A 17007-nucleotide genomic window follows, 5' to 3' on the forward strand; every position below is an offset into this window, starting at 1 on the left:
TTGAGTTTCATTTGCACTTGAGGACCGTTCCTGCCTGAGCAGAGTGCATTGTACCATCTCTGAAACTCATTTTTTAACATAGAGCCAAGCCACTAATTGAGATAACTAATCAGCTTGGAAGTCAAAAACCTGAGATTCAAGCAAGGAAATAGACCTTGACACCGGACATATTTTTCCCTCCATGTTGTTATGTAAGTTAAAACTTGGATTGGACAACAAAAATGTGTAGGATTTTGTATTGCTATGAAGGATCTGACTTCTAAAACTATCAGGATTAAACCTTGGATACCCCCTGTAACATAGTAAATGTTTAGTGTCCTAAATGCAAAGAAACGTATGGATGTAGATACTGGGTAGGGAAGGAAGAGGATCAAGGAAAGGATTATAGAGCTGAACTTGAAGAGAAGATGTAATGGCATCTTGAACACGAAGGGCAGAATTCATGATTAAGATTTCTCAATTACCTGAATCTACCTCCTAGCTGATTTCTTTTTGAAAAGGTGATAGAGGTTTTAGATCTGATCCAAGAAATATGGAAAGCTTGCTATAGCAATAACTCTGCATTAGTCATCAGTGAGACATGCTAACCTTGGAATACCTTTCAAAAATACAGTTTGCTTTTTGAAATGTTCAGAGGTTGCCAACATCTGTTTATCTGCTAATGCCCACTGCATTCACAACTACAGGAAGTAGGAGCAATTGTTTCTTAATACTATAATAAAATGTTTGCAACTTAAAAGTAAATACACTCCAAAATGAACTGCTGTAGTCTTGCCTGGGAGTTGTGCTTTTTATAAAGGACACATAATGAAAAATTCCTTATAAAATTTACTGTGGCTTTTAATAAGCTGGTCCTCCAAAGCAAAAAGTCTGTGTTGATATAGTGGGATGGTATATAAAGGGAGTGCATATTTAATTCTGAAAATTAACAAGACAGATTAGCTCATTTTTTTATCTTAAAATGTACTTGTTCCACCATTTATAAAATAGTAACCAGATAAACCTGCCAACATCTGTTCCTTTTACACACAAAAAACTGACTCTAATAAAATTTTGGCCATACTATTACAAGATCTTAGCCTGAGAGTGAAGAAATCTAAGGCAGCGTGATGACAAACTTGGCATCACATTTTCTTTGTAATATTGATATGCCTGAAATCTTACAGTACATTTAGTGTGACTTTAATCCTGAACATTTGACAGCTTTTACACAATGTTCTAGGCAAAGGTGACTTGATCCTCCTCCGCTGTTGACAGTGCAGCTGAAATGGCCCTCCAATAAATGAGGCGGGATTATCTAGCCAGCATGGCAAACAACAGCTTATCAAGCGTACCCAGAAATTTCCATAGCACATTGGATCTTTGCCAGCAATGACACATGGATCGTGTCTGAATATAAAGCACACGTTTCCCTAGATGCTTGGTAAGTTTTAAGGGACAGGAATATACAAAGCTGGCTTCTGATTTAGAGACCGGTTCTGTGCTCCACACTTAGAAGTATAGAAAATTCCACAGAAGGAAGCTATGAGAGTCTTTTAGTGTGGTGTGCATGTGTGTCATCTCCCTTCGTTGGATTCTAATGACAGAGAGGAGGGTCCCCAGCTTAAAAATCATGGAGCACAGGGAATACTTTAAATTTGAGTTGCAGGATAACCTAAAGAAAAGAAACGAGCATTAAGAAGTTGTAGGTGAGATGATGAAAACTGGGTAGGACTGGTGCAATATGTTTAAGATTTCTGCATTCATGTCCTCCATAAAAAGTGCTACTTTCACCTCTTGATTTATGGGAAAATAATTGAAGAAAAGCTTGGGTGCTTCTTTTCAACGCACAGCCTACAAATCACCTGTTGTAAATTTACTTTATAATAGTGTAATTAGCTGCCACATGGCCAGACCTTCTAAATGCTCTTCCTTCTGTTGGGAGCTTGACAATTTGAATGCCACAGAATATCAATACCAATCTTTTACAGCCCTTTGCCAGAGCAGCCTCAGGATATGTTGAGCTGGCGTGGTAACTGCATTAGAGAATTGAGTTTGTTCTTTTTCAGAAGACAAATATACTATCTTTGAAACCACTTACAAGGAAAAAAAATACACATTAAATACTATTACATAACACCAAACCAAACTTGTGAATAATAGGAATAACCTGGGATTATAAAAGATATGTGAACTTTAAACTCCAAAGAGAATGGTATCTAAGAAAGGCAAACCCAGAATATGTAACAGATGATATGCTTAGAGAAATAAAATATGGGAGAAAAAAACTGCAGCTTTTAACAGTCGAATGCACAGTGTTGCAGTATATAATAACAATAAAAAAATAAATGCAGATGTGTTTGTAGCTTCTTAGATGATGAAGGCTATGGATGGAGTTTTCTGAAATATTGTAGAATGGAGCAGAATGCAGCTGAGACCAGAAATAAAAGTTGCAAGGCTAGTTGCCAGCGAAAGTGAAAAAACATTAGCTGCTTTGTTTGAAAAGCACTCAAAAACTAACAGTGAGCATTCACTAAGAAATATTTTAGTTAATATGGAAAGGCTAGTTTGGTTATTTTTAGTGAAACTCTCTAACTTTTGATGCATACATACATATACTAAAAGATTTTTCAACCTGGACATAATTACAACACTAGACATGTTAAATTAAGAAGCGCTTTATAAATTGTGAATAATCTTTAGGAAGTCGGTACAAATCACTTGTATAAAAAAGTATGGAGGCACACAATTTTCAAATAAATCCTACTTTATGTCACATTGAATAGATTTATCTTTATGAAAATCACATAAATCTGAAGCTGTTATAGTTGTGAGCAGAATTTTAAGAACAGTTGGTGCTTGATGACTATTTGAGAACTGTACATTTCTAATTCTCTTTCTAACTTTTACTTCTTCCAATTTTCTTCAGCACTCATGAGTTGGCAGTACAGGGCATGACTCACCAGGGACCTAACTGCAGATGGCATTGAGATACTCTTGCAGCAATTGTAACCACAATATGGCTGCCTCACCTGTGTGTGTGATGACTATGGCTTGACTCTTCACTCTGACAATACTTAACACCATTGTAAAAGTGACAAAAATATAGTCTTTTTGAAATATGCATTTCTATGACTTCACAATGTAAAGAGTACTTTAGGATATACTTACAGTCTAATTTTTGAAGAAGAATGTGGACTGGATTGTCAATTATATAAGGACTTTTACATAAGAGCTATACAGACATTTGAAAAGTGAATCCTAAAACATCTAATGTACAGAACCATAGGGAATCATTCTCTTCATTGGAATATTTGATGTTGCCCCACAAAGAAATATAGAAAATAAATAATGATAAAAAATAATAATCACAGTTGTACATTAGGGGTTTACTATTTCCCAAGGACATTTGACATGCACCATTTTTTCTTAATTTTTTTCCTAATACTGGGAATTATGGCTCAGTGAAGTACAGTAACTTGTCCATAGTCTCAGATCTTGGATGTCATTTTAAAAGTAGGTCCAGCTGCACTCTGTGACAGATGGGATATGAAGTATAAAGAAAAGAGAAAAGTTAAAAGTTTATACCAATATATTTGACATAAGCAATAGAAAGACTGTGTTGGCATTAACTAAGACTAGGAAGATTGAGGAATTTTATTGTAAGTGTTAATGGGAGACCTTCAAAGAACTTTAAGCAGTGAAATGACTTGATCTGGTGCATGGTTTTAAAACTCTCTCTGCTACTGTATGGTGAAGGGATTGCAGCCAGCCGGGCCAGCGCTGAAGCTAGAAACAAGTTAGAAATCTGTTGAGTAGGCTGAGCTAGCAATGCTGGTGACCTGCTCCAGGTTAATGGCAGCAGAGAAGGAATGAAGTAGAAAAATTGTGGATGTGAACTTCCAAGTCGGACCAACAGAACTTGCCAATTAGTTAAATGTGGGGAGCTTAGGGATCTGGGGTAAAAATAACACTTATTTTGTTTTTAGTTTAAGCAATTATTCCATTTACTGATAAATGGGAAGTCTGGGAGAAGAAATCTGGGAGAAGAAAAAGGAAATAGAAAGAAAATGTTTATTTTTGAGCTTAAGTTTGAAGTTCCTTTTTGACGTTCAAGTGAATGAACACAGTGTGTAGCTGGACAGAAGAGTTTGGAGCTCGGAGGAAGGGTTAGATTTGAAGCAGTGAATTTTTGTTGTTGTTGTAAATCATTCATTTCCCTTTTATTAACATTACTCTCATTTCATCTTGAGTATTATTCCTTCCTTATTTGTGTAGTCTTTGTGGGACAGTGGGGACAAATGGTCTGTGATCCAAAAGTGCCTGATGTTTTGTCTAAGTCTGGTTCTCAAGTCTTTCAATCCATTCTGTGACCTTCCAGAATATTCTAATAGGTATCATTTAACCATAAATTAGTTAAAGCTGATTTTACTTGACATTGGAAAACCCTAATTGTCGCCTGGGGATATACAGGTAGAGTGCATCAGCCCACTGATCGTATATAAAGCTAAGAGAGGGAGTAGGATTTCTTAGGGCGAGAACATAAGAAGGATCAGTCCTAGGGCCTGGTGTATTCCAGGTGCAGAAGGAGAAGTCAGAGATAAAGACAAAGACAGAGCAGCCAGGACGATAAGAGGAAAACCAGAAAAATGTTGTATCACAAAAGCCAAGAGAAAAGCATGTTTCTACAGGGCAGCTTAAGGTGTCATTGGTGGTCTTGAAAAGAACAGTTCCCCTGGAGCTGGGGGTGGGGTGGGGGGACTGAAGACCAGCTGGAAAGTACTAAGAGCGATAGAAAGATGGAGAAACTGAAACAGGAGGTTTCAAAAAGTTTTGCTGAGAAGGAGCACAGAGAAGAGGGAGGAGCATAACTTGGAGGCCATGTGGGATCGAAGATGGTGTTTATCCATGTTGTTGTATTTTAAAGATTGAAGGTAGTAGGATATATTTTATGTTTTTGGAATGATCTAGGAGAAGGAGCCACATTCGTCATGGAGGAGATGAACTGTAAGTACAGTGGTGAGGTCCAAGGGCAGCTAAGAGATACATAGCAAGAACCCTCAGCTGTGACTTTAAAACTCCCACTTTTTACACCTGTCACAGCAACATTTCTACATGTATTGAACTGAGGAACCTAGTCATCTCTCTTTTAGTAAGAAGAAAGGAAAAATTTTGAGTTACAGTAGAAAGTTCCATAATCATTATTAGAGACCTACTAAGTAAAATCCCTGTGTTCTCTGTTGCTAGAAAAGCCATAACTAAGGCATAGTCTCAATTTTATTACAGAAGAGACCCCAAATATTTTATCACAGTGGAGTCCCTTGAGTTTGGTTGATGAGGCTAAAAATCATCTGGTGGTTGAAAGGCTGAAGCATCATACCATGTGCGGTATTTTACAGCTCTGGCGTCTTTATTAAGCTTCATCCCGACCTATCTAATTTTATCCTCACTACAATGGTATGAGATGAACAAGGCAGAGATAATTATACCTATTCTATAGGTGAGGAAACTGGAGAAAAAAGGAAAAGAAAACAAGAAGTTTAATCAGAGTCAAAGCCTGACAAAGTTTACTCAGTTAACTCATTTAGTAGTGAACTGGTCAAAGTAGAATTCAGAACTGAAGATTCATTACCTACAGGTCTGTCCGTTAGCCACATCACCCTGCCTAGGTGTGATTCTTTTGTGTTTTATTGAAGTTTAGTTGGTAAACAATATTATATTAGCTTCAGGGGTACAGCATAGTGATTCAACGATCATATTACAAAATGCTCACCATGATAAGTGTAGTTAACATCTGTCAACATACAAAGCTATTACAATGTCATTGACTATATTCCCTCTGCTGTACTTTCATCCCTGCGACTAATTTGTTTTTGTTCTTTTTTTAAAAAATTAAGGTATTATTGATATATGCCCTTATGAATGTTTCACATGAAAAACAAAGTGATTACTACGTTCACCCATATTATCAAGTCCCCACCCATACCCCAATGCAGTCACTGTCCATCAATGTAGTAAGATGCCATAGATTTGCTGTTTGCCTTCCCTGTGCTACACTCTCTTCCCTGTGACCCCCCACACTATGTGTACTAAACATACTACCCCTCAATCCCCTCTTCCCTCCCTCCCCACCCACCCTCCCACACCCCTCCCCTTTGGTAGCCTCTAGTCCCTTCTTGGAGTCTGTGAGTTTACTGCTGTTTTGTTCCTTCAGTTTTGCTTCATTGTTATACACAAATGAGGGAAATCATTTGGCACTTGTCTTTCTCTGCCTGGCTTATTTCACTGAGCATAATATCCTCTAGCTCCATCCATGTTGTTGCAAATGGTAGGATTTGTTTCTTTCTTATGGCTGAATAGTATTCCATTGTGTATATCTTCTTTATCCATTCATCTACTCATGGACCACATCTTCTTTATCCATTCATCTACTCATGGACACTTAGTTTGCTTCCATATCTTGGCTATTGTAAATAGTGCTGTGATAAACATAGTGGTGCATATGTCTTTTTGAATGTGAGAACTTTTATTCTTCAGGTAAATTCTTAGGACTGGGATTCCAGGTCAAATGGTATTTCTATTTTTAGTTTTTTGAGGAACCTCCATATTGCTTTCCACAATGGTTGTAATTTACTTTATAATTGGAGGTTTGTGTCTCTTTATTCCTTTCATCTACTTCACCCATTCCTCAGCCCCCTCTCCTATGGCAAGCACTAGTCTGTTCTCTGTGTAAGTGAAATCATACGGTATTTGTCTTTCTCTGCCTAATTTATTTCACTCAGCATAAAAGGTCCATCCATGTTGCTGCAAACTGCAAGATTTCATTCACTTTAATGGCTGAGTAATATTTCACTGTGTATATGTACCACATCTTCTTTATCCATTCATCAATTGATGGGCTGATAGGTGCAGCCGCTATGTAAAGCAGTACAGAAGTTTCTCAAAAAAGTAAAACTAAAAATACCATACAACCCAGTAATTCCACTTCTGGAAATTTATCCAAAGAAAACAAAATCACTAATTTGAAAAGATACATTCACTCTTATGTTTATCACAGCATTATTTACAATAGCCAAGACAGAAAACCAAAGTGTCTAGGTTTGATTCTTGTTACTAGTAGTTCTAGTTAAGTGTAGCTCTGGTGGTATTGTTTCAGTTTCGTCTGTTTTTGTTTTGTTTTAATAGAAACTCAGGTCACTCCTGGTTTCTCCCTCTGCTAATTTCAATAAAGAGCATCTCTCAGGAGCTTTTATGGGAAAGACCATAGGAATATGTCGGTGTTCTCTCCATTCCACAAAAGATTGCTTCTCCTGCTTTCCTTCCCTAGTTACCTAAGAAATGTAAAATATACTCACACTTCATATATATCCACCTCTAAAAAGATCACACTTCAAACAGTTGCTCACTGTATTAGTCAAGATAACAAATACCAACCTCTACAATAACAAAACAACAAACCCAAAATCCCAACAGCTTGACACAATCACCATTTATCTACTCTCAGGCAAAGGTGGCTGAGTTGGGAGGGGTCTTGTTCTGTCTGATGTCTCAGGGACCCAGCTTTCTTCTAACTCAAGACATGACTATTTAAGATAACACCTGTTTTCAATGTGACCTCTCTAGAGGAAAAGAGAGAGAGCAAAGAGGGGAGCACATCAGCTCTTAAATTCTGTGGCTCAGAAGTGACGTGCTTCATTTCATCTCCATTCTCGTTCTTCAGTTGGAACTAGCCACCCCACCCTGGAGAATTGCCATGGGACCCCAGGAAAGTCTTCCCCTGGGTTCACAAACACATAGCAACTACCCAACAATCCCCATAATTACCATAATTATTTGATAAATTAATAACAATTCTTTAACTGTTTCAACTGTGCTGGGTCTAAGCAAGTGAGATGTTTTATCCTATCTTTTCCTTACCTAAAATGTTATGAGATAGCTTTCATATACTACAATGGTTTCAAAGTGGTAATTTACATGTGAAATCCTTGACAACAGAGGTGTGGCCTTAATACAACTCTTCACCTCCAGCTCCTGGCATACAGAAGGCCCACACAGATGTTTATTGAAGTGAACTGAGTAAATTCTGGTGGAAATCTTGCTGAATTGGTGAGACATTGTAAGTGAGGTCACTGTAGAAATGTGCACAAAGTTCTTTTGAATTCAATATTTTTATTAATGTGTTGGGGGAAGATGCAGATCTCAAAACATGGTCATAAAATTTTAAGATGATCCTAGCTTGGGAGAAGTACCAAACACCAGGGACACCAGAAATATAATCCAAAGAAGTTAGATCTGTCTACATAAAAAGAAACTTGGCCTTCAAAAATGTAAATGACTGAATATGGAAGACGTGGTATGAATTCTTTCCAGGCAGGGGAATAAAAGAAATCTGGAGTCTAAGGGTGATAACAATTTGCAAATTAGATCTGTGTTTAATGTGGTAACAGAGCCAGAGCTGTTTGGCCTGAATTTAGGGAGCGTCATGTAATAAATGGGCCAGTAAATTAGTTGTCTTTCTCTGTGCAATGATGATAAATTTAAAGTGCCCTAATTTCATCCAATATCACTAAAAATAAGAGTTAAAATATAAATTCAGAAACTACAAATATGAATAGGAGTAAGACCAATTCTTAATAATTAATTAAATAATTTTTATTAAGATTTGTTAATTGTTATTAAATAATTACCACATTGAAACCATTATAGTATCTGAAAGCTATCTCATAACTTTTTAGTTAATGAAAAGATAGGTTAAAACATCTCACTTGCTTAGATCCAGCACACTTGAAACAATTAAAGAATTATTATTCATCAAATAATTAATAACAGTTTTTAGAGGTTAGGTAGATTGGATATTAGCGTCCTTAGGTAGTTTATGGGCACAATGCCTTAAACGTGACCTGATACACAGCCTATATCATCTGATTCAATTCTCAGAACTACCCTTCAGGTGATATTTTCCCCTCTCTTACTCATGAAGAGAAGAAGCTCGAAGAGAACAGGTCATTTGTTTGTCAATTTGGTTTATCAATCCAAAGTCATCCTAGTTCCAAATTCCATACTTACATTAAATAAAGAAAATAAGAATGTATCATTTAAGAATGTTGCAAAATATTTTCTGTAACCAGAATGAACTATATGTATTTATGAGAGGAAGTAGATCATAAAACTACACTATATATCTTAGCATGATATCTACTTGCTGTGGGCACCATCTCCCCCTAGAACACACTGCAGAGATGGGATTTAAGAGCATTCCCCTCCATTCAGCCTGCCTCCCATCTCAAATGCCAAAGGCCTTCCTACCTCTTTGCCACTACTGGGATGGAGGGAGGAAGCACGGAACATGGGCTCCAGCCTTAAACTGACAGTGGTGTCATCCATGTTCCTCAACCTGCTGGCTGTATGATCATGAGCGGACAGGTTGATCTATCTCTTTGGACTCATTTTTCCTCAATAAAATGGGGTTTATAACACCTACCTCTTAGAATGGCTAAGGAGAGTGAAATGAGATAATGCCTGGAAAACACCAAGTTCTTAGAAAATGAGAGTCACTATTATCAGCTGAGTGATGGGCATTTCACAGTACAAGCTAATACCAGTGGTCCCTTTGGAAATCAGATTGGGAGTTTCATGGGCAGGATGGCAGTATTCTGAGGCATTCCTCCACATAGTCCACAGTGGCTGGTTCATCTTTGTCTCTTTCCCCTTGTCCTCTATCTTTTCTCCATTCCGTCCTTGCCTCTACTCTTCACACTTTTGAATTACTCATGTCTGCATCTACCCATTGATTCACACCTCTTGCTCAAGAGGACCAGGAAAAATGCCTATACAGCTTTTTATCTCATAACACCAACAGAGTGCTTTACTAGTAGTGAGAATTAAACAACTACTTTGTAAATAGAATTAGGAAAGTCCTTTAAACAGCAACAAAAAACCCCCTCAATTTTACAAAAAAAAGAAAGCAGATATAAGACACAAATATTATTCATTTGTTTCATACTTATGCTTCAGACTTAAGAATCAAGGCACTGATTGATATATCAAATACCCTAATTGCATTTAATCCAGAATGAAATCTTGAATAATTTAATAAAGAATGCATAGGAGGCAGAAAGTAAAGTTTAAAAGCTATTGAATTTTATTAAGCCTTAGGCAAAAATCACACTCAGATCAAAGGAGTTTTCTCTGAAGGAATAAAAAGGTAAAAAATTTAAAAAAAGAAAGAAAGTGAGAGAGGGTGGTATCTAAAGAAGCACCGGTATGTTGAGAAGCTATCCAAGGTAGTCTACTTTCTCTTAGGAAGCCATCAAAATTTGTAACATTACATACATGAAGTGATCACAACTAAAATGGACAGAAGTTTTGAAATCTTTGCTTCATGAATGTTTTTATTTCACTGCTCTTTTGATGTCCTTTGCAATACAGTGAGTGAAATGCCATTATCAAATGTTGGGGTCTAGCAGTGGAAGAGGAGAGAAACAGAGTGATTCCATTGGACTGCACAGACATGACAGCATGCACACACATAATCACCCAGACACCACTTAATTTAGGTAAAATTGTTCACTGTCTATTTTGATATAGTTAAGCGAACTGGCTTTTCCATTATTAAATAAAAGCCACTGTGAGATGCACTAACTCTCTAATGTAAATAAAAGGCATGATGTGTAAATATGGCCATCGTCAGAATGTTCTGGGCAAAGATCAGAAAACAAGATGATTCCAAGAGCCAGCTATTAACATTAGCCCATACTGATGAATATGGCCAATGGGGAATTTGAACTTATTTTATTTATCTTTGTTTCTCTCGAGTATCCAGCAAAATGCCTTGGACATAGAACATTCAGAATGGTTTTTCAATCAGGGATGGTGGTGTTATAATGAATTGTGCAGACTGGAGCTGGGAAACCAAATTTATTCCACTGCTCTAGACATATCACTAAACCTGCTGAGCTGCCCACTTTGGAATAGTTCTGATTTACTGAAGTAGTTGAGTGTTAGTGGAGTGACATCCTAGTGCCAGGACTGAAGTTCTTGCTTCTTGCCTTGCTGCTGACATACTGCTCGTTACATAAATTAGCCACAGAAAATTTATGTCAACCTTTCAAAAGTGAATTCATGGTCTCAAAATTTGTGGTTAGGAATATGTGGAGAAAATTTAATGTTTCATTAAGATTCAGAACCACTGTCACTAAATAAAGGGAAAAAAATACAGAAGAAAAAAAAGGTCTGCAGTCCATTCAGGTGAATGGACAGTTGAATAAAGTGCTCTGCAGGCTCCAAGGAAGTGGGAGAAAATTCTAGCACCCATAGGCCTCTCTGCCTGGCCTCTGGCCACTCTCCAGATCTAAAGCTTTCAGGCTGCTCTGTAGACTGTACACACAAACAGGAGTGTTCTCTGTGGTGCCGAACACAGTCAGGTGCTGGACATAGTGAGGTTTACAGTGGTTTTTTAATACAAGGGCAGTAGAGACCAAACCCAGGGGAAGCTGAGATTTGCAGTATGATTTATCATTGCTCTTGAATTGTTTCTTCAGATCCTCATAGTAACTGCTTGGGAGGAGGGAGGGATTGTGCTGCATTTCTGTTCTGGCTGGTCAAAGATCACAGGCTCACCTGTTTCCTTTGTTTTCTGCCTCCTGTTTGAGTTGCTCTTCCATTATCTTTCACGCTGCCTCTCAGCCTAGAGCTCACCACCCCCACCAATGTTCTTCTTAAAAAATATCCATCTTTCTGGATTCCACATACTTAGAGCCCAGCACGTAACTGCCTCATTTTGTGCTAAATTCTCTCAGAATCTATCTGGGTCTGCTTAGTTTGGAAATATTTTCCAGGCTTTTATTTGCCTAGAGTGAGTACACTTAGGTTCTGGCCTACATAGTCTTGAACCTTGAACCTGGAACCTGATTCATTTGGATGAGCTTTAAAAGCAATCTGTTTTTCTCAGGCTGAAGTATGCATCCTACCACCCTGCTGTGAGAACAGGCTAGCCATTGCCCATGGGGCGTGTAAGGGCATATGGGAAGTTATGCACCTTTCTGAGACAATGCCATTCTACCTGAGATATAAGGCATTTGGCAAAACACAAGGATTCAGGGCCTGAGGTGCTGGGAGTTGCACAGAGGTTATAGGGGACTCACAATCCTAAATAAAGATATTCTATTCTCCCTTTTTCTTCAACAGCACTTCCCAAAATATTGCCTAAGAACCATTTTTTTAAACCAGCTATTATGTAGGGAGCATTATTATTCCAGAGGAATTGAAAAATTTCCAGAACTTGGGAACAAATGAAAACACAAAGAAAATAAGTTGGCTAGCTACAATAGACCTGATATGCAAGCTTATAAACTTACTTCAGGGTATGAGAACTTGTGCTGCATCCTCTGTTATGTTGCTTGCTGGCTGAGATGCTCTGGCCAGGTTCTAGGCCCTGAGCATGAACAGAGAAAAGTCAGAGCCTTACACAGACATCCCTTCCTGCATTACACACAAACAGAGGACACAAACTTACCACTATTTCTCCCTTGTCAAAACGGTCCATCCTCTTTTCAGACACCAGCTTGTAGAGAACATGACCAAGAGGAATGTTCTTATTCTTTAAAGAGCCAAGAACCTGGTGGCCCAGACCCCACACCCGGTGAGACAGTAAAATTAGGAATTTAATGAAGACTTTTAAGGAATTTCTTGCATCTTTGGAGGACTTGTATGGACTATATCTGAATTACAATAAATAGCTGTTGATTGAATTAATATGTCTGTGTCTACTAAGCTAAAAACCAGTGGAAGAAAAGACTCCTTGAAATACTATGTTAAACCCCGGGGCTACCCATGGTACAGAACCACAAAACAAGGACACCACACAAGCAAAAAAAAAAAAAGAGAACAGTTCCACAGGTTGGAGCAGAAAAATGCTGACAAACCAAGAAGATAATCTTAGAAACAGTAGGAAAACAAACAGGAAGAGGAGGGTGGCTTGGCTGTAGAGCTGGAGGTGGGAGAACTTGTATGCTCTGAAGATGATCCCAGGATAAGCCCTGTACCCTAGAACATGAAGGCTGGCTGCAGCCACAGCTATTGGGCTTTTTCTAAATCAGAAATGGAGTTGTAAATAGTCTTACTATTTCTCAACACCATTAATTCCATCCAGAAATGTTTACTTTATTAATCCACATAGGATGCTCCGTGGATCTCCATGTTCTTCCACCCACAGAGCCACTGAATCATTCAGTATTCCATCTATGAGTCAAATACAGTCTTTCTGTTTCTGATCTGTCCAGAGGGCAGAATACAGCCAGGAACTTTTAAAACTGATCAAAGCAAATATATACTTTATAAGATCAGAGATGTTATAGGACCTCCTTTATTGACCTATTTAGGTATTCCTCCCTTCGTCTATTTTGCACAGACACCATTTTTCATCTCAATGACAACAAAAGGTGCAAAATATTGCTTCAATTTTTATTTCTCAATGAAATACTAAAGAATTCTACACCCACTCTGGAGAAAGCAACTGCTTGTGATGATGTTTTAGATTAAGTGAAAGAAAATTATGAATTCAGTTTTATACATATTTTAGTTTAAAGGTTTTAGTTTTACATATTACATTTGTGTTCATTCTGCAAAAGTAACAACCCATGGGTGGATGACTGGATGGATGGATTGAGGGATAGAGGATATATGTATATATTCAGATATCTAATACATAATTCCTCCAAAGCTGTAGGAAATACTTTAAAAGTCTTCACTAAATATCCTAGTTTTACTGTCCCACTGTCATTCTAATGGATATGTGCACATTTATTTGTACCAGATTATTATAAATGTCCATTGCTATGAAGACCCATTTGGGTTGTGAAAGGTCACATGTAAAAAGCATATCAAGTCCATCAAGGCTTTTTCTTGGACAAAAAAAGGAAAGAGAAGAGTTGTCTTTCTATTTGAAACCTAGCCCATACCACAGGTACAGTTCTGAATAAACTAAATAATTTGCTCCATAATAAATTCCATAATATTTTTCTGATAAGGCATCTTTTTTCAGAAATTAGAAGAAGCCGGAAAATTATATCAGCAAAAATTCAAATTTTAAGGTAGTATTCATTCCTATTCCATGTTATCTATCTAGTTGTCTATCAGAATCCAGTATAAACAGCAAAAGGGAAGAAGGAGACAATGAAGAAGATAAAGAACAGGAGGAGGAAAAGAGGAAATGGCAAAGGAAAATGCAAAGTAGGAAGAAGAGGGGAAGAGAAATAAATATCACTAGATATCACTAAATGAAAATTTTAGTGTTGTGTTTCAGGTTCTCTGAAAATAGCAAGTATTGAAGTTTTCCTTTTCAAAATATTTAGCTCTTGTCCACTAGCTTCAACTTTCAAACAACATCAGTTGATTTTAAAAAATACTTACACAAATGCAAAAGGGACATTTCTGGAAAACATACTGCTACATTTGTTACTTTCCTTTATTTGCATGTAAAATACCGATGAATTGAACTTATCATCATTTACAAATGGAGAGAGCATAGAAAGACTTAAGTCTCAGGAATAGGAGGAAAAATGCCTCCAATTACCTTTATAGTCAAATAGTTTAGTATTACACACACTGATATTTCCACAATTCTGCATTTTAAATGAAAGCCCCAAATGACTGACCATGTAGTCATTTTGGGATAATTTATCATTGTGGGATGCTAGCTAATCTCACGTAAGTCTGCAAAGAGCTTTATCACAGAAGAGTGGAGCACCACTGCAACTATACTTCACATAACAATCCAGAGAAACTGAAAGGACCTTTGTGCTCTCTTAGTCTGGCCTCACACTCAGCATCCTGGGTAAGGGCTCATCTAGCATTTGCAGGAACACTATCAGGGGTAAGGAGCTCATTGAAGGGCTTTCATTATTACAAAGCTCTTCCACATGTTGAATGGAAATATGCCTTTCTATAATCATAGACCATGGGTCCTATTTATAACCTTTGAAGCAACACAAAATAAATTTGATCCTTTCCCAAATAAACTCTCTAATTTAGAGTATTAAAACAATTATTACATAAGCACTCTATCTCTTCTTTGGGTTAAATATTAATTCTCAAAATGGCTTGGCCACTCATTCACAACATGCATTGCAGTTCTACGTTTCTCTGAAGGTGAAGCACAGAGATATAGAAATGATGGCAAAAAAAGAGCCTGATTAGAGATCCAGGAAAGAGTGTGCTTCCTCCCTCTTTAGGTCTGAATTCCATACTTTTACCAGTAGAACCAAGGCTGTGTTCACTTACCAGTGGGTACATTCCCTGACGATCTCATACCAAAATACACCCCCTTTTCTTTTTAACATAGGCATTTTATGTCAAGTCTTCCCCTAATCTCTCCATGTATAATTTCTTTTTGAACATAATAAAGATGTTTACTTTTGCTAATTGTTTTACAGAGTTCAGCCTATTGAGATCTAATATGCTAATAGTTAATTCCTTTAGATCTAGGTTTCTATCATCTACAATTTTTATAAACATCTTTTCCATATTATTATTCAATTTGTTTTCATTTGGTTATTTATTACTTGCCTTGTTGCAAAAAGAATTTGAGTTTGATTATAAGCAATGCAAAAGCATGTTTCAAATGAAATCACATTGAAGGTAACTAGTATAATTAATCAGATAAAGTTAGTACTCAAAGACATATCACAGGGCACTTCACAGAATCAACAGTTGAAATGAAAATTTAGCTCTAATCTTCAATCTTGTGCCCATAATAAGAGGTCAAAAGTAAAATATCTGTCTTGGGATTCAATGTCAGTATTATGAAAACTAGAAATAAAGTTCTTCTACGTTCTAAAACCTAATAGTAAATTTTGCCACAGGACTCACATATCCAAGGGCACCACTAGAAATATCCATCAGTTTTTCATCAATCTAGTAATAACCATAATTGTTCCAATTCTATCAATGTATACTCTTTTTAGGGATAGAACTTATGTGATATCATTCATTCATAAGAATTTATTGAACATCCATTTTTCCCCCCAAAATTTATATCAGGTAGTAAACATATACTTTATTCACATATGTATTTGATCTTTATTGCTGCATAACATATATCCCAAAATTTAATGGCATAAATAAATAAGCATTTGTTATCTCATAGTTTCTATAAGTCAAGAATTTGGAAGTGGCTTTAGCTGGATAATCCTGGCTCAGGGTCTCTGATGGGGGTGCACTCAAGATATCAGCTGAAACTGTGTTCCTCTCAAGGCTTAACTGGGACTGAAGGATTTGCTTCTATGATGGCTTATTCAATGTCTAGCAAGTCCATACTGGCTTTGGTTTCTTGTCACAGGCTGGTTCCTTGCCATACAGGTTCTTCGCAGGGCCTCAACACATGGCAGCTGGTTTCCCCCATGAAAAATGATGCAAGTCAGAGAGAGCAAGCAGAAGGCATCAGGGACTTTTATGACCTCATCTCCAAAGGTGAGCACTCTCACCTCTCCTTTTTTCCTATTCTTTAAGAGGAAATCACTCACAAACCAACTAGGGATAGAAGGAAACTATTTCAACACAATAAAGGCCTTTCATGAAAAGCCCACAGCTAATATCATGCTCAATGGAAAACTGAAGGCTTTTCCCCTAAGACCAGGGAATAAGGGAAAGATGTCCACTCTTGCCACTTCTAGTCAACATAATACTGATAGTTATAGCCAGAGAAAAAGAAATGAAACACATCCAAATTCTACAGGAAGAAGCAAAATTGTCTCTGTTTGCAGATGACATGACCTTATTATGCATAGAAAACCCTGAAGATTCCCCCCAAAAATATTAGAACTAATAAATTATTTTAGCAAAGTTGAAGGACATAAAATCAACACACAAAAATCAGTTGCATTTTTATATACTAAAAATAAACAATCCAAAAGGAAATGACGAAAACAATTCTATTTATAATAACATTAAACAGAATAAAACTTAGAAATAAACCTAAACAAAAAGGTGAAAGACTTGTGCACTGAAAACTACAAAACATTGCTGAAAGAA

This window comes from Manis pentadactyla, chromosome 17 (genome assembly GCF_030020395.1).
Source record: "Manis pentadactyla isolate mManPen7 chromosome 17, mManPen7.hap1, whole genome shotgun sequence".
Lineage (NCBI taxonomy): Eukaryota > Metazoa > Chordata > Mammalia > Pholidota > Manidae > Manis > Manis pentadactyla.